The sequence below is a fragment of the Macaca fascicularis genome, chromosome 14 (genome assembly GCF_037993035.2).
Source record: "Macaca fascicularis isolate 582-1 chromosome 14, T2T-MFA8v1.1".
NCBI lineage: Eukaryota > Metazoa > Chordata > Mammalia > Primates > Cercopithecidae > Macaca > Macaca fascicularis.
The window spans coordinates 23,727,017-23,753,996 of NC_088388.1; positions in this window are offsets into that span (position 1 = coordinate 23,727,017).

A 26,980-nucleotide genomic window follows, 5' to 3' on the forward strand; every position below is an offset into this window, starting at 1 on the left:
AAATTTGAACACTCAAAATTTCCTGAAATAGAAAGAGTGTTATTACCTTTATCTGAGACTTAAATCTGTAGTTTTTTAAAAAGTACTCCAGTAGCATGCATCATTATATATTTGCCCTCTCTGTGAAATCAGCTGTATGCAGTCACTTTAGCAGCACTGACTAATTGGTTCAGTTCTGCTAATAAATGTATTGCCAATGATGCCTCTCTTTAGTTTTATAAACATTCAAAAATATTCCCTCAAATTGGCTAGCTCCCTAGTAACTTTTTTTTTTGTAAAGATGAACACCTTCGGTGGTGAGAACAAGCATTTCAACCCCTCCAAAATAACAGCACAGATTTTTTTTTTCTACTCGCCCTCCCCAATGAATATTAAGCCTCTTTTTTCTTGAAAAGAAAGAACAAATAAAGCAAAGATTTTTCACTTCTCAACTTCATGTTAGTGGCAGCAGTGGGTCAAAAAGTGTCTTTAGGGGCAGGCTTGATGCTTGTGTTTTTTTTTTTTCTGAGAAAAACTGCATTAGACCAAAAAAATACCCCTGAGAATTAATTATCTTTTTATATTATTTTTTACTACAAAGCCACTTACTCTTTTATTGTGTTGCTCTGTTGGAAAAAAAATCTTTAGTAGATGTATTTTTTTTGTAATGGTAAAGGCAGTAAAACTTCAAAGACAGAGTGCTCTGCCTTTCTTGTCTCTGACAAAAGGGACTGAGTGCTTTGAATAGTTTCAAGGTGACATGAAGGTTTGGGACCAAAATTGGCACAGAAAAGGTCCAGGATAAGGAATTTGGGGTATCGCCCCTTCAGATGTCATGAACTCTTGCCTATAGGCCTATTTCAGTTGCTGGTAACATAAAATGTATGCATTTAGGTTATTCAAAAGAGTTCTCTTCCCTAAAAGTACAAGTTGTTTTCATAAACCTCAGATAGGAGAGGGATAAAAATGAACATCCAGAATAGGCTGATGCCAAGGACTCTGAAATGATAGGAAGCCAAGGAAGACTTCTTAATCTCTCATCTGTCTTTGTCTTCGCACATCTGTTGTTGCTTTAATTTTTCTTTGTCTTACCAGGTTACTTTTTCCCTTTCCTTGTGATGGGGCATGACTACCACCCAAAATAGAGTTATGGTGTGAATGTTTATGGCCCTTCAAAATTCTTATGTTGAAATTCTAGGTGAGGCATGGTGGCTCGTGCCTGTAATCCCACCACTTTGGGAGGCTGAGGTGGGCAGATCACCTGAGGTCAGAAGTTCGAGACCAGCCTGGCCAACATGACGAAACCCCATCTCAACTAAGAATACAAAAATTAGCCAAGCGTGATGGCAGGTGCCTGTAATCCCAGCTACTCAGGAGGTAGAGGCAGGAGAATCAATTGAACCTGGGGGGCAGAGGCTGCAGTGAGTCAAGATCGTGCCATTGCACTCCAGCTTAGGTGACAAGAACAAAAATCCATCTCAGAAAAAGAAAAAGAAAAATTCTAACTCCCAAGGTGATACTATTAGGAGGCGGGGGCCTTTGACAAGTGATTGGGTCATGAGGGCAGAGCTCTGAAGACTTGGATTATTCTTCCTATAGAAAAGTTCCCAGAGAGCTGCCTTGACCCTACCACCATGGAAGGACACAGAAGGTGCCATCTGGGAAGGAGAAAGGGCCCCTCATTAGACACAAATTAATCTTGGACTTCCTACACTCTAGAATTGTGAGAAATAAACTTTGGCTGTTTAAAGTCACCCAGTTTATAGTATTTTGTTATAGCGTCCCAGAAAAAGTTAAGTAGGCTTATAACTTTAGCGCTCAGCTGGACTGACACTCTTATATTTTCTCAATTTTAAATTTCCAGGAAAGATTTCTGATTAATCTATTCTGGAGTGTCTATTGCCTTTCGATTGTCTATAAATTAGGTCCAGGAGTGAAAGTTAAGCTGAAAAATGATGGCAACTCCCATTTCAATTCTGTGGCTAAGGCAAAGAAGAAATATAAAGAAAAATAATCAGGACAATTATCTGAAAAGTAGGGGGTGGAAAGCAGGAAGGCAGAGATAAAGCCATAAGTATCCATATTACAATTTGTGTCACGATTGTGAACTATTAGTCTGAAAAACAAGAAGCGCATAGGAAGGAATATCTTAGGCATAAGACTCAATAGTTAATTTCTTATGTCAAGCAATGTATGTCTGAATGTGGCATTAGCCTATCTGGAAGAATATCTAGAGACTTATTTAACTGTTAATTAATCAATTCCATCTTTCCTCTGTTTATTCATTCATTCACCCATTCATCTGTTCATTCATTCTAAAGTCTTATTTATTTATTTGTTTATTTAATTTATTTATTTATTTGATACAGAATTAGACGCAGATAGGAGCATGGAAGCAAGAAATGTATCCAGGGTAAATTTCAAGGTTAGTGAATGTGTTGGGCAGAGTATGCTAATTGCTAACACACACACACACACACACACACACACACACTCTACAATGGTTTAAAATAAAAATCTCTTTATTCTTATCTATTAGAATCCTATTTAGATTGGGCATAGGAAAGAGCTTGATTTCACACAGATACTGAATAACTTGGGTTTTTTTCTATCAAATGATTCCTGCCATTCCTTAGACCCCAGTGCCATTCCTTACACCCCAGAGCATTTTGCGGGATCCTCTGCATCTGGCCATCTGATGAATGATGAAAGAGAATGAAAGGATCTCATGACAACTTTTAAAGCCAGGGTCTAATATGGCATGCTTCACCTCTTCCCACATTCCATGGCTCAGTACTCTGTAACACAGAAGCACCTAAGCTTGCTTGGAGGTAATGGTATAAAATCTACTCAGACACTCACTCAGAAAGTAAAAAAGAGGAGTGCTGCCCTCAGACCCTGAGCAAGAGAAGCCCCTGCTCTGGACCTATTCTTTTAGACAGATACTTTCAGGATTTCTTTCAGATATACCACCCCCAACAGGAAATGAGAAAATAAGGTCAAAATCCAGGGATGCCTTGGATACTGACATTTTCTGGAAAAAAAAAAATGCTATTGTGATTATTTCCAGGTGCAGCTTGGTGGTCATCCATAGGTTCATCTTCCAAAAAGGTTCAAGGTACCTCCTGTATATAAATTGCTAGGTCCCAGTGGTGTCCAAGGGCTGAATGTTTGTGAAGAATTGGCACAAAACTTGCATGAGCAGGCTGGATGTGTATGATGTAACTCATAGTGCAAGATGGAACTGGAAGTGGAGTGACAAGAGAAAGGCCACGCTAGAGGAGTAGGGGCCCTGGGCTCAGCTCTTCCCCTGCTGCCATTTTCTAGCATGAACTCCAAGGAGCCCAAGCAATCTAAATTTAAATGAGCTTTTCCATGTTGTTATGAATGTATTTGACAATGTGGAAAGCTGGAATATATTTTATTTAGCAGGTTGCCAGCTTGATTCACAACTCTTAAACATTGAGATGCATTGTAGGTGGCCACCCATGGGTACCCTTCGCCTGGGCCCTCAAAATATTGGGGAAGCTCCTTGTGTTGAGCTCTAGCAGTGTCTGCCACTATGGACTGTGTCAGGTTATGCTTCACCTTGCATGCTTCTAAAAGGAGGGGGAAACTTAAAATAGCTACTTTCTATTAGACAAAATACAAATTTAATTGCTATGTTTCATCAAGCCTGATTCAATGGACCTCATTGGCTTATATTACCCTAAGCACTAATAAACTCTAAAAAGCAACTAATTAAAACCTCTGGTTTAATTTAATAATAAATACCTTTTATGAACTCTTAGGACATGCTGGACACTCTGCTAACAAATTACATCATTCTATTTAATTTTAACAACCATATTAACTGTTACTCCCATTTGACACATCAGAAAACATAAGCTGAGGAAAGAAGTGGCAAATCTAGAATTGGTATGTAGGGTTATCGTAATCAAAAGTTTGCATTCTTTTCAACAATGGTGCTCCACTGTCTTAGGCTGGAATGGATCTCAGATAGCAGGAAGTCCAATGCTCTTTGTGCCCATTTTGTTTCCTGAATTATCTCTTTTATAGTCCTGCCTGACAAGTGGTTGACCTGCCTATGTATGGATACTTCCAGTGACAAACTCTTTATATATTCATACATTAGGAAAGTTAGCATATTATAGCGGCAATTTTAAGTTATGAAATGTGATGCATTTATGTGTATGTATCTTAGCTGGATTATTTGCTAAATATCTGAATAGCTAGTGTTACTGCCTCATGCACTTGAAAATCAAGTTGGGAAAAATTACCGTATTCAAAATGTAAAGATTCCAATTTGCTGAGTTGTCTGTGTTTATTCATTTTTTGTGTGAAAATGAAGGGATTAGGGAAATAGTTGAGAAGAGTGTGGAGATTTATTTTTTTTTCTGACATGTGGCCTCAAATCAATCCTCCATGGAGATGTGTGTGTGTGTGTGTGTGTGTGTGTGCCTGCATACTACAATAAATAGCACAATCCTCTAATTTATTATCCAGAATGAAAAACTCCTGAGAATAAAAGTGGTTTTTATTGATAATTATGCATAAACTGAAATAGTCTGAGACAAATGGGTACCATATTCAACTTTGTCACAAATAAAAACAAATGTATATATTTTTGACCAGGATGCATATTTACATGACATTCAAAGAAAGGCAAAACATACCAACAGAACACAGATTAGTAACTGCAGGAGGCTGAAGCTGAATGACTGGAGCACAAGGGAATTTTTGAAGATGACGAAATTGTTCTATACCTTGATTATGATGTCTGCTACATGACTGTATGTATTTGTCAGAGCTCCCAGAACTTTGCACCAAAAAGTGGATTTTACTGTATGTAAAATATCTCTCTCTCTTTTTTTTTAAGTAGTATGGCTAGGAGACCCTGGTGGAAACCTGAATTTAGAAGGAGTCGTTTCTTTTCACTTTTGATTATGAAGGAAAAATAAAAGAAGCATCTACCCTCTTAAGTAAAGAAAAGAAACAGAAAGCAGCCATTAGATTCACTTCATGACAAAGTTAAAGAAATGGTACCAATGTAGAATCATCCCAAATGAGTACAATCTAAAAAACTAGGGGCATTTCCTTCCCCTATTGGCACACATTGCATAGCAGCTAGGGAACACTTTGGACTAGAGAATCACTGGTGTTCTGCTTGGGGAAGCAGCAGAAATGAAGAAGTGCTCAGCAAGGAGTGGCTTAGGTTTTGACAGAGGGTTAGTCCCTTGTAGGTGAATGCAGGAAACCAGGGACTAAATGGCAGGGGAGGTAGTGCTCAATAAACTACTCTGACAAAGAAGATTTGTTCATGAAAACACTTGAGACATCCCCTGAGTAATATCATGAATATTTGGGGAAATTGTTTTTACAGATGACTAAGTAAGTGGGAACCAGAGATAATTAAACATGAGTTATTCATATTACTGTGACTGCATTGATACCATGGATGGTTGAGGTCCGCAAAGCTTGAGTTATGTAAAACTTAAAAAGTATACTATCTAAGAGCATCTTAATTGCCTTGTAGGACATCTTCTTGACAGTTCATGTCATTTTCATGTTAGCAATATCACTACTCCGCAGGTCCTTAAAAAATACCTGCATTTAATTAACATTAGCTCAGTTTTAGTCTATGATTGCTTTATTCTACATCTTGTCCTAATTATCTGTTTCAAAAGATGTATGTATTTAATTTTCCCCAGGTAAACTGAGATCTCCATGACTCATTATACTTCTGAAATTCAAGGATCCTAAACTTAAATTTGTATTTAAAAGCCCTAATGAAATTGGCACAATTATTGATATTAGCAGAAGGCGATGCACATAGTATTCAGAAGGGCCTCAAATCTTGGCCCTATGCCTAACTGTGAGAACTTAAATACAATCACCACATGTGTAAAAAAGGAGAGAATTCATAGTACTTTCTCATGGGTATAGTCTTGTTGTGGGGAAAAAATGTAGAGACAAAATGAGAAATCTCTTTATAGCTCTTATACCAGCATGTAACACATAGTAAGCATTCATTAAATGTCAACTGTATGGCGCAAAGCCTGAAATAAAGTTTCAATGTTACATACTGCCTTGACATCTGACACTGAGAGTCTCTCAAATGGCTTAAGTGCAAGCTCTTCTCCTTGACTCTATTCCTGCAGATAAGGTTCCCTTACCAAACAACTTTCTTTATCACAGAGACCATGTGTAGTCTCTTTATCAATATAGATCATGTATAGACCATGTACAGTGGCTGCTTATCACTGAGTAGTGGGTTTCTCACTGCAGAACGATTCAAATAAGTCAGTCACATCCTCTCATGGGAAGCAGGGCTCATCTCATCCCCTTGTTACTATAAAGTCTGCCTCCCACAGCCCCTGATTGTTCTCTCTCTTCCTGAGTGTAACTCCCTGTGTGTGGCCTTGTACGGCACGTGGTGTCCAGCTCTCCTGGGCTGTGAGTTTAAAAGACTAATAAACTGTTCTCAATCTCATCAGTGTTGGGCGTCAGGTGTACAGCCCTCTCTCTAACAGGGCAAAAAGGAGGCAATCAAGCAAGCTGTTTCTAAATACAACTGAAAGTAGTAATAATGTTAAGTAATAATACTGCCCCTAGCCGTGTGACTTCTCTAAAACCTTAATTGAGAAAAATAAGTACCTACACAGACTGCAGCACTGAGACTGATTAATAAAATTTCTTTGGTTTTTATGCCTCAAAACGTCACAATGCTATGATTTTTATTCTCACCCAGGAGATGAACAAAACACTGTGGTTTACAGAAAACTATTTGTAGCACAGAAACAAGTTAGCAGATTCACTGAAGGATTTGTTACAGTCCTGAAGACTGTTGGAGGGAGCCTGGCATAGAATTGTAGACCTCTCCCTAAATCTTGAAGACTTAGGGGTATATGTGGGGAAGTGAGTATGTATATATAAGATACATAGGGATTGCTGTACACCTACTACTTAAACCAAGCTCATGAGCTACTGAGTGGAGATTGAAATGGCAATAGCTGAAGAAGTCAAGGAAAATGAGAGAGAGAGTTGTTCTCCAATGACTATATATGCAACCCACATATGACCAGGCCACACTTGCTATGAATGCTAATGATGCCATACAATAAAACACATAAATCATGACATGACCCCTATATGATTAACTGAAGTTAATGACATGACCCCTATTTGGTCAACTCAAGTCCACCAAAAAATCCCCAATGAATTGGCTTGAGGGTCTCCTGGGGGACTCCTACGTTGTTACCCTTGTCTGATATCATTGCCTAACTTTGCTTGGCCATTTTGTATCTCATTGCTGCCACTCCTACTGTTGTTATCTATTATCTCATTTATGTTCATTCCCAAGTTACTAACCTCTGATGTTTCCAACTTTTAATTGCATGATGCTGAAGTAGCCTCCATTTGCTACAGTTTTCCTCTTATGGAGTCACGCTAACTACTGCAGAAAAATGAGGGTTTCTTTCCTCTTCCTCACCTTTCGCTTATGCCCATTATACAAACAGCACTTTCACCTTCTCTCTCAGACCCCTCTGACCACAGGCCTGGTCATCACTGCCCCTTGCCCTTTACTGTTTCTTCCTTTTAGGCAAGAATTGACCATCGCTCTCTTATCACATTGACAAAAGCATCCCAAGGTAACCAAATTCTAAATGTCTATCCATTGATTTTACCAGATACACACAGATAGGTCTGAAATTTCAATTAGTTTCAGGCCAGGATCTCTAATATGTAAGATCTGAGAAGAGGCAGAGGGCTCTGCAGCCAGTGTGTTCATTCCCTCACTCATTCAGGGTCTCAGTAAACATATACTGAGCCTCTTCTTTGTAAGAAGCACTGTGTTAGGCATAGGATCATGGTGGCAAAAAACAAAACAAAACAAAACAAAACAAAAAGGCCTGATACTTACCTATATGTGATTTGCAGTCTAAGGTAGTTGTTCTTTGAATAGCTGCATCAGAATAAGGTAAAGCACTTGTCAAAAATGTAGAAATCTGGACCCACATTTGCTTCCTGAATCAAAATCTCTCTAGCAACACTAAGTGGGAAAGTTGGGTTCTTATACTGAAGAAAAAAGACTAAGTTAGAAAGCACCAGAGTTAGAATCATTACTGAAATGCTTGGCCAGAAAAGTCAATTCAATGAGAGTCAACAGCAGACATGGGGGGTACTTAAAGAGAAGATTTGAATCAGCCAAGCATTTGAGTCATAGACAGCTAATGGATGTGGCAGTTCCAAAATTTCCCAACAGTCCTTTCAGAGATATGGTCTGATCTCAAAGTGGAACAGGTATTGTAGGCTGGACTGTTTTATTCAGATTGCATAGTACCTGCATCTTAAGGAAAGGGCATTGGGAAGGTGACTTGAGATCAGATCTGTCAAAGCACAGAGCACCAGTCCACTGATGGCTGCAGTGATTCTAATAGTCCCTCTAAGATGGGAAGTCTACAGCTTTCTGACTAGGCCCTGGGAAGGAGTAGGGGCCCTCAGGAATATATTCTAAGAGCCATGACTGATGCTTCTCCCTTCACCAGCTTGAAGCCCTGGGTGCCTCTCAGACAAGACACCTGACTGATCTTTCTATCACTCTTTAATAGTCAATTCCCAACTTGTCAGTTAAAAGATTTCAGCAACTCCCTCAGGCCAGATAAATCCAAGTAAGTTTAAATTAGATGCCTCAGCAACATCAGTCATTCAAAAAGCTTCCAGAGAGAGCAAGTCACACCATCTCCCTCATTATAGACAGAGGGTCTTGAATGAAACCCCTTATTGGGCTTTGTCCATGGCTCTTGGGAAGAATTGGATACATTTGTATTACACCTCAGTTGGACTTTTTTTTACAGGCCTTAGGAAGGATACATGTTACATTTGCATGAAACCTCAACATTTCTCAACACTGCTGAAAAATTCTGTTTTTAGCAGAATGCTGTTAGCAATGCAAAAATCTGATCACTTTCCTCCTGTGCTAAAACACATTCAAGGACTCTCACCACCTACTGAATTGTGCCTTGCCTTCTTTTGCTAGGGTAGAGTCTACTACAATCTAGCCAGACACATGTTTTTCAGTATCGCCTCCACTTCATAACCCAAGCACTTTCATACCTCCAGCCAAACAGTTCCGTGTATTCTTTTCCAGGACAGACTTTCCTGAATATTGCTCCATACCTGGGCTCACATCTGCCTTTCTATGGAGAATGCCTTCTGTGCTTCCAACTGTGCTTACTGAAATTTTGCCCATCCTATAGAACTCTTTTCAAATACTACCTTTTCAATTATGCCTTTTCTCACACCAAATATGGATAAAATATCTCCAGTCTATAAAGTCTCTTAAAACCCTGCACTTCCATTATCTAACCATAGGTATAGAAAATTCCAATTTGGCAAAGCCTTCCAGCTTGGTCCCAATCATAGTCATCCTGTATTGGTCATCTATGTCTGGATCAATGTCTGATGCATAAAAGCTTCTCAGTAATACTCATCACATTTTGTTGAATATGATTTATTTTCACTTCTCTCTTTTTGTGACCCTCATCCCCTTTTCTGTCTCTTTTGTCTGTTTTTTATGCTGACGATCAAGCCCCCATTGGGGGTCAGTAAGCAATGTCATCTTCGAACAAATTCCAAACCTTACTGTAGACTTCAGGTGAATAAAGTTTGCTTTTAGCTTGTGGGATTAAAGAATGTTTGTAAAGCACTTTGGAAGGGAAAAATCTCCATGCACATATTAATTGCTATTATCAATTATTTACATTCATGTGAAATGTCTTAGAGAACTAACGGCAACCAGAGATCCTGTGTGGCACACTCAGAAACTTGGCGAGTAGAAACTGGTATGGAAATTTTTAAATGGCAAAGTCTACTTTGGTTCTGAGGTTAACCTTAAGGATAATGATTTTTCATTGTAGAACTCTGGCCAAAGTGGCAGTGACATCTGCTTTGGCGAAGAGAAACAAATTATATTAAAAAGTTCATATCTTGGCTTAATTTTGGCTTGCTTTCAAAAATATTAGAGCAATTAATTTAGATTTATGTTAGTGGTTTATCTTTTTCCATGCTCACCACCTTTTCATGCTTAATGAACACTTTTTTCTTTTTAAAGCCAATTAAAAAATTCATGATCATAAATGTATGATGATAAAAATCTTACCTCTATCTTGAGAACTTTTTGTAGCTTGCCTCAGGAGGACATTTTTTGAAATTGTGCAACTAATGTCGATTTGCAAACTGCATAGCCTCCTGTGTCTTCCTGTGGAATCAGTGCTGAAACAGGGGTTGAAAGCTTTTATTTATCTCTGAGAAGGCAGTTAATCAGTAGGCATCCAGATAAAAGAAATGCGACTGAAGGAAATCATGAAAACGTGCTTTAAGGTCCTTCAATATTTCTAACTCAAACAATTTAAGCAGTTGAAAACACAACAATAATCTTTCTCAAAATATGATAATTTCTGCCAGCATCTATTTCCCAGAAACTTGAGCAAAAACAAATGAAAATATATTACTTTGAAGACAACCAGAATCCAAAACATAGAATTATAACAAAATTCTGTTTTATTACTTTTCTAAATACACATGGTTGTATGAATTGCTTGTATACAAAATATTTCTGATTCGAGATTCCAAGGGACCTGGCAAATAAATAGATAACAGTCAGCTACAATTAGGGCATTTTTGGGTAGCAAATGTCTCCTAAATGCTAGATAATTGTTTATCCTTTCAAGCAGAAATTTCTTGTCTCCAATTTTATGTATGTATGTATGTATGTATTTATTTTTTATTATTATTATACTTTAAGTTCTAGGGTACATGTGGATAACGTGCAGGTTTCTTACATATGTATACTTGTGCCATGTTGCTGTGCTGCACCCATCAACTCGTCAGCACCCATCAACTCGTCATTTACATCAGGTATAACTCCCAATGCAATCCTTCCCCCCTCCCCCCTCCTTTTTAAGAGTGTCCTTTGTAGGGACATGGAAGCAGCTGGAAACCATCATTCTCAGCAAACTATCGCAAGAAGAGAAAACCAAACACCGCATATTCTCACTCATAGGTGGGAACTGAACAATGAGATCACTTGGACTCGGGAAGGGGAACATCACACACCGGGGCCTATTATGGGGAGGGGATGGGGGGAGGGATTGCATTGGGAGTTATACCTGATGTAAATTATGAGTTGATGGGTGCTGATGAGTTGAGGGGTGCAGTACACCAACATGGCACAAGTATACATATGTAACAAACCTGCACTTTATGCACATGTACCCTAGAACTTAAAGTATAATAATTTTAAAAAAAGAAAAAAAAAGAAAAAAGTGAAAGATAATAAATAATTATTATTTAAAGAAAAAAATAATATCAATTATTACAGTGTATATTGTACTTAAAGTGCAAAAGTAAATTTCAGATCAGGGCCAATCCAATCAAATCCATTTTACATTTAGAAAGCTCAATCTAAACTGATTCATATGCTAAAACTTATTTACATTAATTCATTAATTTATTTAGCAAACATACTCCAAGTGCTAAGTACTCAGTTTGAGAAAACAAAGACCGTATTATATTCTGCTGTCAAGAAGCTCAGCCTGTAACCTTAAACCTAATCTTAACCCTACCTATATCTTATCCCTATCATACATAAACTATAAATCACAATTCTTCATGATAGGGTCTATGGTGGAAGGAAAAACAGGATTCAAAGTGGCCCAAAGGAAGAAATGACCCAAGAAAACGAATGGATTTTGTTCACTGAAACAATAAACTTCAAACCAAAGTAAGCCAGCATCAGAGATGGTCAGAACAATTTACTGGGATACTAGAGGAAAACAGAGAACAGCTATACACATTTATTCTTATCTTGTATTATTTATTTTTGTCTGTGTGTGATTTATAGCACACACATTATACATAATACAGAGATATATAATTTTTAATTAATTAATAGACTCCTGGGAGTGATTACTCTTTATTTTTAACTTATGGTGTGCACAACAAAAAAGTCACAGACTATTGCTGGGTGCAGTGGCTCACACCTGTAATCCCAGCACTTTGGGAGGCCAAGGTGAGCAGATCACCTGAGGTCAGGAGTTAGAGACCAGCCTGGCCAACACGGTGAAACCTTGTCTCTACTAAAAACACAAAAATTAGCCGAGCATGGTGACAAGTGCCTGTAATTCCAGCTACTTGGGAGGTTGAGGCAGGAGAATCACTTGAACCCAAGAGGCAGAGGTTGCAATGAGCTGAGACAGGGCTATTGTACACCAGTCTGGGCAACAAGAGTGGAACTCCATCTCAAAAAAAAAAATCATAGATCACTTATCTTGGAATCATCAAGCAACTGATTGGTTTTAACATGGTAATAACATAGACTTTTCTATTTTAGGAAGATGAGTTGGTGACAATGTGAAGGGTAAATGGAGTGCAGTGAACACTGGCAAACATAAAAGTGAAGGATGATGCATTTCTGAATGAAAGTAAGCAAAGTGAAAATGAAGACTAGAGGACTTGGTTGAGACATGTCAAGGGAGGATGAATCAACAGGACTCAGCATAGTGTGGACTATAAGGGGAAAGGGCACTTAGAAGAGGCTACCTCTCAGATTCTAGGTTTGGTGACAACATTAATGGCACATCATTAATTGGGATATCTAACACAAGAAAGGATTGGGCTAATTTGGAGTAAGAGGAAGCCTGAGTTCAGTCTGGCATTTGAGTTGTAGATGGGGGAGGCATCTGTCTAAATAGAGATGTTCAGGTAGCAGTTGAATAATTAGCTCTTTTACTGAAGAAGGACCAGATGGTGATTCAGATTTATGAGTGCTTTTAAACATAGATGGTAGTGGAGTTGTTTATCTTTTAAATGAGGAGGCCAAATTTAGATTTCTTGGAAGCACTTAAAACCTTGTGCATAGACAGAATAAATAGTTGTTTCCATAGTCTCATTTCTTAGTGCTAGAAAATTCTTCCTGAAACAAATTATTTGTTACATAGGACTTTTTTTGCAGCCCCAAAGATGGGATTCTTGGAGTACATACAATGAATAGAATGAACAAGACTGTTCTAATATTACAATGGCTGCAGAGATCAAAACAGGGACATTAAGCTAAATAAAAGAGTCCAAGAATGGAAAGACCAATACTGCATGATCCCACTTACATGTGGAATCTAAAACTGTTGAATTCATAGAAGTAGGAGTAGAATAGTGGTTACTAGAGACTGAGGATGGAGGTGGGAGAGTGATGGAATGGGAAGTGACTGGTCAAAGTGTACATTTCAGCTAGACTGGAAGAGTAAGTTTTGAGACAGATTGCACAGTAGGGTGACTTTAGTCAAAAATAACATATTGTATATTTTAAAATAACTGAGAGTACATTTCAAATGTATCACTACAAAAAATGTCCATGTAAGAGAAGTGATTGATGTGTTTAGCTTGATTAGCTTGATATAATCACTCCACATTGTATATGTATAACAAAATATCACATTGTACTACATAAATTACAACTATTATTTATCAATTTAAAATAATATTTTAAAATAGGGCCAAATACAATCACAGAAAGGCAGAATAGAGCCAAGGGCAGGATGGCATTATAAAAAGCCTGAATTAAACTGGGGTCATAATAAAAATTTAGGGCCAAAACATGTAAGAGTTACATCTAAACAATGAGAAAAGGGACACACTTTGAACATAACCAAATGTCTTATTTCACTGCCTCTACTGCCCACATTTTGCAGATGGCCTGCTATAGGTGGATTTTAAGTACTGTCAATATAATAAAAGTTGTAAGTGTCACATGCAGAAGATAAAGATACAACACAAAATAGGCAGCCAATTTGCTCTGATGATTATTAATTGATGGTCAGTGGATTTTGACTGGTAGGGTCAGGTCTCTTGGATTTTCTCCTTCTTGTTATTAAAAAGTAAATTAAGTGCATACTACAGCAAATTCCAACTGCTTCCTTTTTAAAATGTTGAACAGTTAGGCTCTCATGTCTAATCACTATGAAAAGATGTATACAGTACCTCTTGGACCTGTGTGTGTGTGTGTGTGTGTGTGTGTGTGTGTGTGTGTGAATTTATGTGATGTTAATTCATATGTCAATATTATGACTATGAATATACATTTATCTTCTATTTTTCAAAAATATGAGATTTTAAAAACTTGTACTAGCATGTAGGTTTTATTCATGAAATATTTTTAATTTTTGTAACCCTTTCTCATTTTTAATTACTTTATAATCTATATTATAGAGTTACTATAATTTAATGCTAATGCAGTGGGAATTTATAGATCTCCATTCTTTAACTGTTATAAACAATATTTCAGTGATTCAGGGGGTATTTTAAAATTACAACTCCCTAGGAAACTATGTCTACTATATAAAAACTACTTATTTAAACTTATAAATGTCAACATAAAATATAGTATGAGAAGAAAGCACATACTAACATCATCTGAGAGAATAGCAGAAGTTCAGACAGAAGTATCTGAACAATTTAGATTGTATACATACCTGCACGTATATACACTGATGCATGTATGTATGTATAAAATTTACATGTGTTTTTATGTCTGTAGGGGTGAGTGTGTCTATGTTCCAATAATTGGATTTGTATTAGTTAAATGCAAGGATGAGTGTGTAATATGACTAGTAAATTTTATCTCCCTAGAACTCAGTTCTAAACTCAGATGAAATTTAGTAGTTGGGTGTAAGGTATACTAACATTGAATGATATCTGAACCCAAGAAACCTCAATTTGGAAAACGTTTTATGCTATTCAGGTGTCTTCTTTGTTGCCATTGGCAACCTAAAATACTGCCTTAAATTAAATAAACTATAAACTTTAGTAATAGTTTTCAGTTAGACCTACATTCTGATACTCAAATGATGTTGTCATGCTCTCATTTTCCCTCAGTTTTCTTCTGGGGATATTTTTCACTTCTGGTATATAGAGTCTGATACATGATGGGTGTCTGCAGATATTATTTGAAAGGATGAGGGATGATGAGCTGCATTCTTAAAACTACAGAAGAATATTTCTTCTTCCATGTTTGCCAATAATCTGAGCAAAAGTCCCATTATTAGGTACCATTGATCCGGTATGACTCACTTGTTTATCATTGCACCAACATTGTGAATAGAGGATGAAACGCACAGATGGCAGGTATGTCTCTGAGACATGATACAGAGAAGGATGCAATTTGATAAATGTGTTTTAAAACACAGATTTTGTGTGCGATGGTCTGTAAGATATTTTTGGGGATCTGCAGATGTGTATGATATCTTCTCTGTCTTCAAAGAATCTACCACCTGGTAAAAAATCATTATCTGTAACACTCAGATATGCATGGGTTAAATTTGATAGTATCCACTTCTTTACTCTAGGGATTTAAAAAATCTTTTACTTGGTATGCCTCATGAAATCTTCAAGCGAAACTTCGTAACTCTGTGAAAATCATGTGTCGAATTATTATTATTAAAATAAGACATTTGGTATTCAATAATTTAAGCAGTTCTTTTTATACATAGTTTATATATTTTGTTTTTTATTCTAATAATTACTACATTTCTGTAAACAGACTTTTCCAAAGAAAAGTTCTCCTGAAAGTCTAATATTGTTTATTTTGTCCAGTAGAAAATACATATTTTAAAAAGTTTGTTCTTTGGAGAATGTAAAAATAACATTGCGATGAGATATTTGAGTCAAAGCTGTCATCATGTACAGAAAGCCACGTTGTAGTTTCTTCTTCATAGTGATGCCATATGTTCTGACTTTACTGAGAGTTACAAGTTATAACTCTCAAGATCGAGGCCAAATGCATGCAATTATTTGGAAAGCCAAGTGGAACTTTGTTGCTTATCCTATCAACTTTTCCATCATCTAAGGTCTTGGCTTAGAATGTTCTAGTGATAACGTAAGAAAAATGTAGCAAGAACATAGCATGGTCTGTCTTTCTCTGGAAGGAACTGAGAGAAATGTTGCTTTGTCTATCATCAGACCTTCTGTACTGAGAGGACTGAAGCTTATAAATTGATCCATATAAAATTACCCATATTTAGGCCAAAATTATCAAATGTCAACCTATGATTCAACCTAATATGAAGGCAAATAATCTATATATCTAAATTCATATAGGCAAATAAAAAGCTATCAAATTACATGAATATAGAGGACACAGTAAAAATAGATGTAACTTTTAAAATTCCATGTTGTTTATTCTCATGTTTAGCTTAACCAATCCTCTCTTCATTGATAGTACTAGGCAAACTTTAGCTCAAACACAGCTGAAGTATCACAAACATTTAATTAGTGTGACCCAAATTAATGAGATTGAGGTTCTGCTACATTGCCTGCTTAAACTCATGCACATTGACTTTTTGTGGAAGGGGAGTCACAAGCAAGGATTTCGTCATCTCCAGCCAGTTACTTCAAATTCAAATAATACTGACTTGAGCATCTCATCACAGGAAATTGACATAATTAAGCACTCTTCAAAGAAAAATAGACTCTGATGTCTCCAATGCTATTAAATATTTATTGTGCACATCATCACAGTAAATTTCCTGACAGAGAGTGATTCTACCAAAGTAGATCAAATGAAAACATCACATTGCCTTGTTGCAAGTGTATCCACCTCTATACATTATTAAACAACATATATCTATATATGCATAAAATATAAATGTAGTAGCTGCATACTGTGGAGGCTGAGGAATCTATGAAAGAAAGTATGTTTAGAGTATGTTTCCCAATACTCCCAATTCTCAGCTCAGATGAGAAGCTTAGTATGCTTATTTCTGCCAGCAGATTCCTTCCTGCTGCATGTAATTAGATGTAAGAAGAAAATAATAATAATTAAATTACGGATAATCTGATTGTGGAAAAATTTTACATCAGAGTAACAAAAAAGGGTACTGAATTAGAAAATCAACCCAGTTGTAGAGTCCCCGAATAGGCTTCTTCTAAAAGTAAAATCAACTTTTTTCTCAAAGGAGAGAAAAAAGTCTAGTCAATAGTATCTCATGGCTATTTTTATCTTATGATCTAGCTGTCCAGAAAAAAAATATTCATCAGGAAGATTGAGCAAACCAGAATAAAAAATCCATCTTTTGCTCAAGTAGGATTAACTTTTAACCTTTGAGTGTCTCTCAGTTCCAGATGGGAGAAGAGATGTGCCAGACATTTTGCAAAATTATTTGGTTTAAAAGTAAAATAACAATGATAGGATGGAATACCCAAGACTTTTAGTGAAAAATAAGAAGAGAGGTTGCAGTTAGCTGGCTTGAACTACTCAAAACTGCATATTCCAATTATTCAGCTATTCAGCTGAAGATAAATATCAGTGCAACCATTCTCAAAATAATCTCATACCCAGTTATAAAGTTAGCAGGCCATTGCCATGATAATTGAAAAATAATTTCTTCAGAGCAGCACCAGAAAATACAAATATTTATGTATTTTCTATACATATATACACACACCCACATATATATATAGTGTGCATATATATACACATATATATGTAAAAATTGAATATATGTATTCAATTGAATGTATATATGTAAGAATTAAAAATATATAAATATTTATATCACTGTTGTCATGGAATGGCCATACTGCCCAAAGTAATTTATAGATTCAATGCTATTCCCATCAAACTACCATTGACTTTCTTCACAGAATTCAAAAAAACTACTTTAAATTTCATATGGAATCAAAGAAGACCCTATAGAGCCAAGACAATCCTAAGCAAAAAGAACAAGGCTGGAGGCATCACACTACCTGATTTCAAACTATACTACAAGGCTACAGTAACCAAAACAGCATGGTACTGGTACAAAAACAGACATATAGACCAATGGAACAGAACAGAGACCTCAGAAATAACACCACACATCAACAATCATCTGATCTTTCACAAGCCTGACAAAAGCAAACAATGGGGAAAGGACTCTCTATTTAATAAATAGTGCTGGGAAAATTGACTAGCCATGTGCAGAAAAGTGAAGCTGAATCCCTTCCTTACATGTTATACAAAACTTAACTCAAGATGGATTAGAGACTTAAATGTAATTGTTAATAAATTAATAAAGATATATTAATATGTCTTTATCAACATGTTATCAGCACTGAGTATTTTTTTTTTTTTAAAGTATTTGCTTAAGATAGATAGATAGACAGATAGATAGTGAGAGAGAGAAAGAGAAAGACACAGACTTTAAAAAGTAGTTTCAGGCATTTTTCCTTTCTCTGTTTTCTATTATCACATTATATTACAATTTAATTGTTTTAAAGCTTATGGGATAATTTTATTATTTATATTATACATCAAACACTTCTGATTTAGAACTGTTTTTGCATTCAGTCTTCTACCCAAAGTTACCTAGGTTATTAATGATAAACTGCATATTGAGTGTTTCACTGCTCTTAAAAAATTTTCATGTTATGATTTGTGGCTTTCAAATTTTGATGTGCATTATTTTTTCTTGCTCTCTTAAAAAATAACAAATACATTGATCATTTCTTCTTTGATATGTACTGTTCTAAGTACCTTTTATGAATTATCTACTTTAATACACATGGTTTCTTTATTATTAAACCTATTTTGGACATGAAGACATCGAGGAACTATAGAGTTGATGGAGTAATCTGTACTACAAAGTCAGGCTATCTCTAAATCCTATGTATATAACCCAAATACTGCATTATTTATTTCCTGTAATACATCCATTTTTTTTTTCCTCAGGACTTTTTGCAATTATCGGACACGTAAAATAACAGATGACGAATTTTTCTTACCTTTGCAAAGAAGTAGAAAGAAACTTACTTGGGTTTACATTTCTTAAACCAAAACTTTTTCCCCCTCAAAAGATAGTGATTTTAAAATAGTGCACTTCTTGTCAAAACAAGCATTTAACATAAAATAATGTATTTCATGGACAAATAAGGTAGGATATTAATCAGATTGTTGGTCTGGTTTTATTTGGGAATCAGCAAACTTTTCCATAAATGGCCAGAGAGTAAATATTTTTGGCTTTCCAAGGTATGCAGATTGTTGCAACTTCTTTACCTCTGTTGTTGTAGTGTGAAAGCAATCATAGGCAAGTACATAAATAACTCAGTATGATTGTGTTCTAATAAAGCTGTGTTTACAGAAACAGGCAGTGGGCCAGACTTGGTTCCTGTGCTGTAGTTTGCAGATACCTGGTTTTGTTTTGAATGCCTGGATTCTCAGAGTGTTTAATCTTTAAGATAGCTCACAGAGAGGCCATCTTTTACAAATTTCTTGGCTTCAGGATCTTTTTTTGTAGAGAGTCACATAAAATTAATGTACACTTTGTTCCTTTTTACTCTTGTTTAGCATTGAACAAAAATCTAAGTTTAATACTCCTTGCTCCTTTAAGAACCACCCACACTTTAATTTTGTTTTTAGTTAAAAATAGTCAACTTCCCAGTTACTTGTGAAGTACTTAGGCGATTATGTTTCCAGTATGAACATTAGATAAGGTATTGCTATGTGTTATGACTCTTAGTCTCCATAATTTCATTTAATAAAAGTCTATCTATCTTGAAATGAAATTTGATCAGTAGGCATTGACAAGGGATGCTGCTCTCTGTAGTCATTCAAGACCAGTCATTCATGGATGACACAGGTCATCCATGGGGAGGCTTTAGAGGCCAAGCATTAAAGTGGTATAAATCATTTCCTTCAAAATCCCATTGGCTTAAAGTCAGTCACATGGCCACATCTAAATGCAAGAGAGGCTGCAAAATACAGCCTCCTGTGTGTAAAGGAGTTTCAAAGAAATGATAGTTAGTCTTTTTGACATTATGTTCAGGGAATGAATCTGTTTTCATACGTTATTCCTTAAGTACTCTGAATCTGTCCTTTGCTCACACAGATTTTTTTTTCCCAAGCTCACTATATTTTAAAAATTATATATATTTTATAATGCCTTCTGTTACTGTTAGTCTTCTAGTGCTGAATAACAAGTGCACCTAATAAAAATTAAGGCAAACTGGAAAAATTCAGTTTTGCTATTCCTTTGCCTAAAGCCATGAGATGCTATTTACCTTCCCAAATATCTTAGGAAATCGTGTAAAATATTTTTTCACTGCATAACACTCTAAGTTGGGGACAGAAAGGAATAGAGCCCAGCACAAATAATTTTGCTAATCTTCATTAACAGTTTCCTCCCTGTTCAACATCCAGCCCTGAAGCCAATGTTACATATTTTGGGAATTATTTTTTTAACAGTTTCCCATATCTAAGAACAAACTTTTATTTAGTCAATTTTTAAAATATTGACAAGTGATTTCAAAATCTCAGGGGCTTAGAAGTGAAAAAATATGCAATCTTCATATTGCAATATGTCAATTGAGGGTCAGTGCTAAATCTACTCCTACTCAACTCTCACCCTTTTCCTGTGCCAAAAGAATATTATCCTCCATACCGAAGCTGCTTCTTCAGCAAGATCCTATTATAAAGAAAATCTTTGGAATACAGCTGAGTTGAAAAGAGCTGCAGCTGAGCCATCATCAACTTGCAGCTGACATGTAACATGTGTGAGAAATAAATCTTTGTTGTTCTAGGCCAGTGGGATTTTGTGGCCATTTGTTACTAAAGTAAAGTTTATAAATACATAGTCTCTTAATAGATGTACATAGTAAGACAGGATCCTATGAGAATTAGGAAGGGTAGTCTGGAACAAGTGACAGAATGAAATACACTTGGCTGTTCAGAAATTATTTTCCACACAACAGAAAAATAAATATATATGGATATATATATGCATATATGTGTATCTGTGTATAGACGTGTGTGCAGTGTGTGTGTGTGTAGATAGGTAGGTATGTAGGTACATATATTATAGATATAGATGTAGATATATAAATTTGTTTTAGGGAAGAGCAGAATTGTGGAGGAGGACAGTGAATCAAACTACTTTTAGAGCTTCTTATGGCCATCTGGGCTATTCTGGCTCAAAACTCATATATATATATGTATACACACACACACACACACACACACATATATACACACGCATATACACACATAGTTTTTGCATGTATAATTTTAAAGTATTCTTCTAAATTCATCTTTATTGATTATGTTGTTATTTGAAATTTCCCCCTACACCTTGCTTTATGGTCTTATTTTTTCATTTATAGTCCAGTTGTTAGCTTTTGCCCTTTTTAAATATCTTTGTGAGTATATTAAAGGCAATTTATAGGAGGGTGTATTGAGAAATATGTGTGCTTCTATATTAAACTAGATTTATTTTTCCAATCCTTTTGGATGCTGTTTTTGTCTTCTTTAAAAATAATGTAAACATGGCATTGCATACTTTTCCTAGTGTGGCCAGCTTACTTGGACACAAAATAGACATCTTAGGAACAAGGAGTTATTAGTTCAGTGATATTGGTGGCCATCATTATTTCTCTAGATTGCTGGAATGTTTTGGAACTGTAAAGGGAGAGTCTCATTTTGGGGAGGACAGACAGAAGTTTAGGTACTGTAACGCTCGCTTTCTCTCCCAGATACATGTTCCATTCATGGTAGGGAAGCACTTTGTGCCCCCTTTGCCTTCTCTTCCACCAGGAGACAGTATCATACTGTATGCTAGGGAAAATTTATAGCTTATTGAATTCACCTGTATTTTTTCCTTCTCCAAGAGCAATGTGAGCAATAAAAAATACAAGCTCATGAAAAGACATAACTCTTTTTGTCAGCCGTGTCACTACGATTCAATACATCCACGTACAAGAAGACAGGAGTATCCGCTACAGTGGTACAGCGTTACAAACTCTCACCCTTTCCCCTCCACTTTGACATCTTCCCTTAGAAATAGCAGGAATAACAGTCACTTTGTCATATTCAAATTTCACCACAATAGGACATATTAGCTGAGAAGCTAAGTCTTCCAAAAAAGCGAACACTGTCGCTCCTTGATTTATAGTTTCATTTCAGTATCAACCTCTTTTTCTACAGTTTGGGGAGCAGGCTTAGACAAGCCTTCTTATAATTCATCCTTGCTTTCCAACTTGTTTATATTTACCAGTCAGAAAAAAAAGATGATTTCAATAGATGAAAAGGAAAAACACAAATCATTTTCTTTATCTCCTCGCAGGTGCCTGGAAGAATCACTTATTGGAGGAAAAGGGTATTTAATGCCATATTCTTCTTCTAATAAGCAGGACTCCTTCAAATAAATAGAGTCCGTTAAACTATTTTTATAACGGTTGTTTCAGCAACTATTTTCCCTCTCATTGATAGTACAGAAAACATGTCAATAAGGATCTGTCACACATAAAGGAAGAACTCTAAAATTGATTGAAAGTTGAAATAATTGCCTCTCAGCAGAAATTAATATATTTCAATGAATAATATTTTATAGCAGCATGTTTATAATTGATTTTGTTAAAGTTTTGATAAAACATAAATATATTTTGAATTTTTTCCCTAAACATCCCCTACAGTAAAGGTAGGGTTTGTCAACTACTATTTATACTAAAAACTGAATATTGGAAATTTATATAAATGTTATGTAAAAAAATATAAAGAAGAGAAAGGAGAAAGAGAAGGTGAAGAAATATTACAGAAAAGAAAGTGACCAAGAATTTCTGAATTTAAATACCTTAAATTTTTCTAAATTCCATAGTGTAGGGTAGGGCACATAGTAAATGCGCTGTGTGTGCTTAGTAAATATGTAAAACCTCACCTTCTCTGAACCTCTGAGCTGAGTGGTTAACCGAATTGCATCAAATTTCAAAATCGAATTAATATTAGGAGCATTATTCTCCCCTCCAATCTTGGACAGCAGTATCATTAGCACATTGGAGGAAATTTCTGAAGATTTTCCCTTTCACTCCATTTTGGCAGGTCCTATTGATGATGATAAATGATTTGTATGTCAGTTTTCTTTGTACAACCTCATTGCCTGCTAACACTAGCACATTTTTTTGCTATCTTTTTTATTTGGTGGCAAAGAGCAATGTCCTTCCTTGGTATGAGTGCAATTGCTTCAGATTTGAAATACTAAATAAGATAATGAGACCCCATGAGTCACTGATGAGGAGAGGAGATTAGATGGAGTGATGGCTCTGCCTCCAGAGACTTCCAGTAGTTAAAAAGCTGCTTAAACCTTCATTCCATAATGAGTCTGACTTCCCAGGGTCTCAACTGTGAACTGAAAGCAAGTTTGTCACTTTGCAAAATCTATTAAGAGGCAGGGTATAAGTTTACACTGAGAGAAACTAACACGTTCTCTTTGAATGAAAGTTGGTCAACAATTGGTGTCTGGTAGAGTGACAAAAGCCATAAAGGAAAAAAAAAATAGTTTTACCATAGTAGAATGAATAGTCAAGAAACCGACAAGTAATTAAGTCTCTTACTTGCCATTAAAATCAGAAGCCTTTTCACAATTCTAGGTTATTGCATACATATATAAATACCCTGGGTAGCTAGCAGTCTGTTGTATCAGAGTCTTCATTCAGTGCCTACTGTGCTCAGTTAATGCTGAACGATTCTTGTTTTAACATATTAAAGGTGAAAAATATGCATTGCTAACATCTGAAAATTTACCCAGGCTTTTATTCCACACAGTTGTTTCTAGACCCAGAGGATGTTTCTTATATGCATTGACTTTCAGCCATTTCATGTGCATGAGGTGGTGGTAGATAGATTCTAGCTGGAATCAATCCTAAGATACAGACTGACAGAGTTCAGGGTTAGCTCAGGAGCTAACCATAGGAAAGACATTTGTGGGCAATGTGGTTTAGAATCATGGCGAGAGATAATGTGATTTAGTGCTTGTGTCCCAGTTTTGTTGCTTTTAATTATATACTTTGGACAGCTGCCTATCCTCTCTGAGCCTCAGCCATCTTATCTTTAAAGTGGGATAAGAAGATGCCCTCCTATGAGGATTATCTTCATGATCAAGTAAGACGATAATAAATATGAAAGCAATTGAATTGTCAACTGGGAAGTAGTGCATGTACAAATATTAGTCTTTATGGTGCTTTAATTTAGTCACCATTTATTGAATGTGTGTCAAGTGTCAGGTTCTGTAAAAAGAACTAGGAATACAAAAATGACTTAAGATTCAGTGCCTATCCTTAAGCACAAACATATAATTATTAATAAAATACTCAAATATTCACAGCTAGTGCTAGAAACTTTGGTCCAAGGTGTCATAAATATTTAGATGTCACAGTATTTTTAATTACTCCTTTAATATACTTATATTTTTTATAGAATAAAACAGTGACTACCACTTCCTATGGTATCATTCTCACTCTGCCTATTTTCCCTTCTAGGTAAAGATGCTTCCAGTAAAGGCATAATTCCCACTATTACTGTAGAGTGGGCAGAGGGCATGAAGGCAGTCTCAGTTCTGCTACTGATATAGTTTGGATTTGTGTCCTCACCCAAATCTCATGTCGAATTGTAATCCCCAATGTTGGAGTAGAGACTTGGTGGGAGGTGATTGGTTCATGAGGATGGAGTTCCTCCTTGCTGTTCTTGTGAGTTCTCAAGAGATCTGGTTGTTTAAAAGTGTGTAGGGTAGGGCATGGTGGCTCACACCTGTAATCCCGGCACTTTGGGAGGCCAAGGCAGACAGATTAGTTGAGGTCAGGAGTTCGAGACCAGCCTCGCCAATATGGTGAAACCCCATCTCTACTAAAAATACAAAAATTAGGTAGGCGTGATAGCACACACCTGTAATCCCAGCCACTTGGGAGGCGGAGGCAGGAGAATTGCTTGAACCTGGGAGGTGGAGGTTGCAGTGAGCCGAGATCATGCCACTGCACTCCAGCCTGGGTGACAGAGCAAGACTCTGTCTTAAAAAAAAAAAAAACAAAAAAAAAAAAAAACAAAAAAAAACATGATAAATAAATAGAAGTGTGTAGCATCCCCCCTTTGATCTCTCCCTCCTGCTCCAGTCCTGTAGAACTTTGCTTCTCCTTCACCTTTCGCCATGATTGTAAGTTTCCTGAGACTTCCCCAGCTATGCTTCCTGTACAGCCTGTGGAATCATGAGCCAACTAAACCTCTTTTTAAAAACACATTACCCAGTCTCAGATAGTTCTTTAGAGTAATAAATTACCCAGTCTTAGGTAATTCTTTAGAGCAATGCAAGAATGGACTAATACAGAAAACACTGCTCACACTTTTGTTCCAAAACACCAACCACAACTAACTCCTAGTGTTGTCAGATTACAGCTCCCCACTGGTCAAAACCTCCATTGACTCCCACTGAAGTTAGAATAATATTTACCTTGTTTACTGCCACCATGTCTCAGTTGTCATCTCTAACCCTTCTACTCTGTCTAGCACAACCCAGTCACACCGTTCCTCCCTGGTTTTTACACAAGTCTGCTCTAGCTGTACTCACTCTTCTCTTTGGAGGTAATTTAATCTCTGAGATACCCACACAGCTATCTTCTTCACTTTCCTCTAGTCTCTTCAAAGGGCTGATTCCAGAAAGGTTTTCTCTGTCTTCTATCTGAAATAGCATGATACTTCCTTTATCAATTCCTGATATTTTATATTTTTGAATTTTCAATGTCTACTCTTACCTATTCCATGAAGAGCCTTCAACCTGTAACTTGCTGTTGCCACATGTGCTGCATTTGGGGACAAATGCTTATAGATGTCAATGACCCACGGTCACTGGTACTGAAAAATTATTTCCAAAAAAATAACCTGACCTCATTACACTGGCTATGACTTTTTAGTTGGTGAAAAATGAAGAGTGTATTTGAATGGAGTTTGTAGTTTTCCAGATTGCATAAGGACTAGTATATTCTTCCATTTCATGCTTCACGGAACCTAAACAGTCTTTATATGTTCCCTCTGCACTTGTGATCTATAGAAAGTATTTCCTCCCATAGCTAATAGCTTCTAGCTCATTTTTAGAATGGAGAAAAAAGAGAACCAACATTTATTGCACTCCAACAAACAATCATGTGTTTAATTTACATCCACATTACCTCAATTTTACAGGTGAGGAAACAGTTTCAGAGATGCCAAGTCACTTGCTTAAGGTAAGTGGTAGGTCAAGGTTTGGAATCCACATCTGTATAACTCCACAACCACTACTATTTAAATTATTCCATCCTTCCTCAAACTTCAGAATCATAACATGGTTTTAACATGCCTCAAATAAATTCTTAAGATTTAAAGTTCAGTTGTTGATATTGGCATATCCTCTCTTTGAACACTGGAACTGAGCAACTTCAGTCATTGGACCAAGGTCTTCATGCTTTAAATAAACCTGCATTAAAGAAACCTGGCTAGAAGACTGAGATCATGTTTTATTCCCCCACAAAAGGATTATGTTTAGATTTAATGTTGATGCCTCAGTTAAGTGCTCACTTTGAAAATCAATATAACATTGTGTGTTTGGTTGACTCAATACCTCTCAGTCAACATTAATAAAAAAACAGCAACAAAACAATGCACTTTGACTCTTTATTGCTTGTCTCTGGATCTTCGGACCTCATAACTATTAATCAAGCATACTTATTCCTTATACACAATAGCAAGTATGTAGTTCCTTCAATAAGTGGGTAAACTGAGGCAAGTTGGCCTATGGCAAGATATACTCACGCACCTTTGTTCTCCCTAAGAAAAAATGAATGTCCATCAGTGAGTGCTAACACACCTTATGTAACATTGAGCAGAAGTCAGCCCCAGCAAGAGAGTGCTTTTTTCCCTTATTTCCTCTAATATCATGATTGTAGAGGCAGTAAATGTGAAGAAAAACCATAGGTCAGTAAGAATGCACTTTAATTAGCAACTAACTGTTATCCCAACTGAAAACAAACTTCAACTACAATAGTCCACAAAAACAGAAGCCTGAACACAGAGAATCCATGATGAACGCAAAAGGAATTGTGTCCCTATTTAAGATAAGTGAAAGGTCAACTCAAATGTGAAGGTAAGATTACTAGAACTGGTTTCTCCATTGTGTTTGGA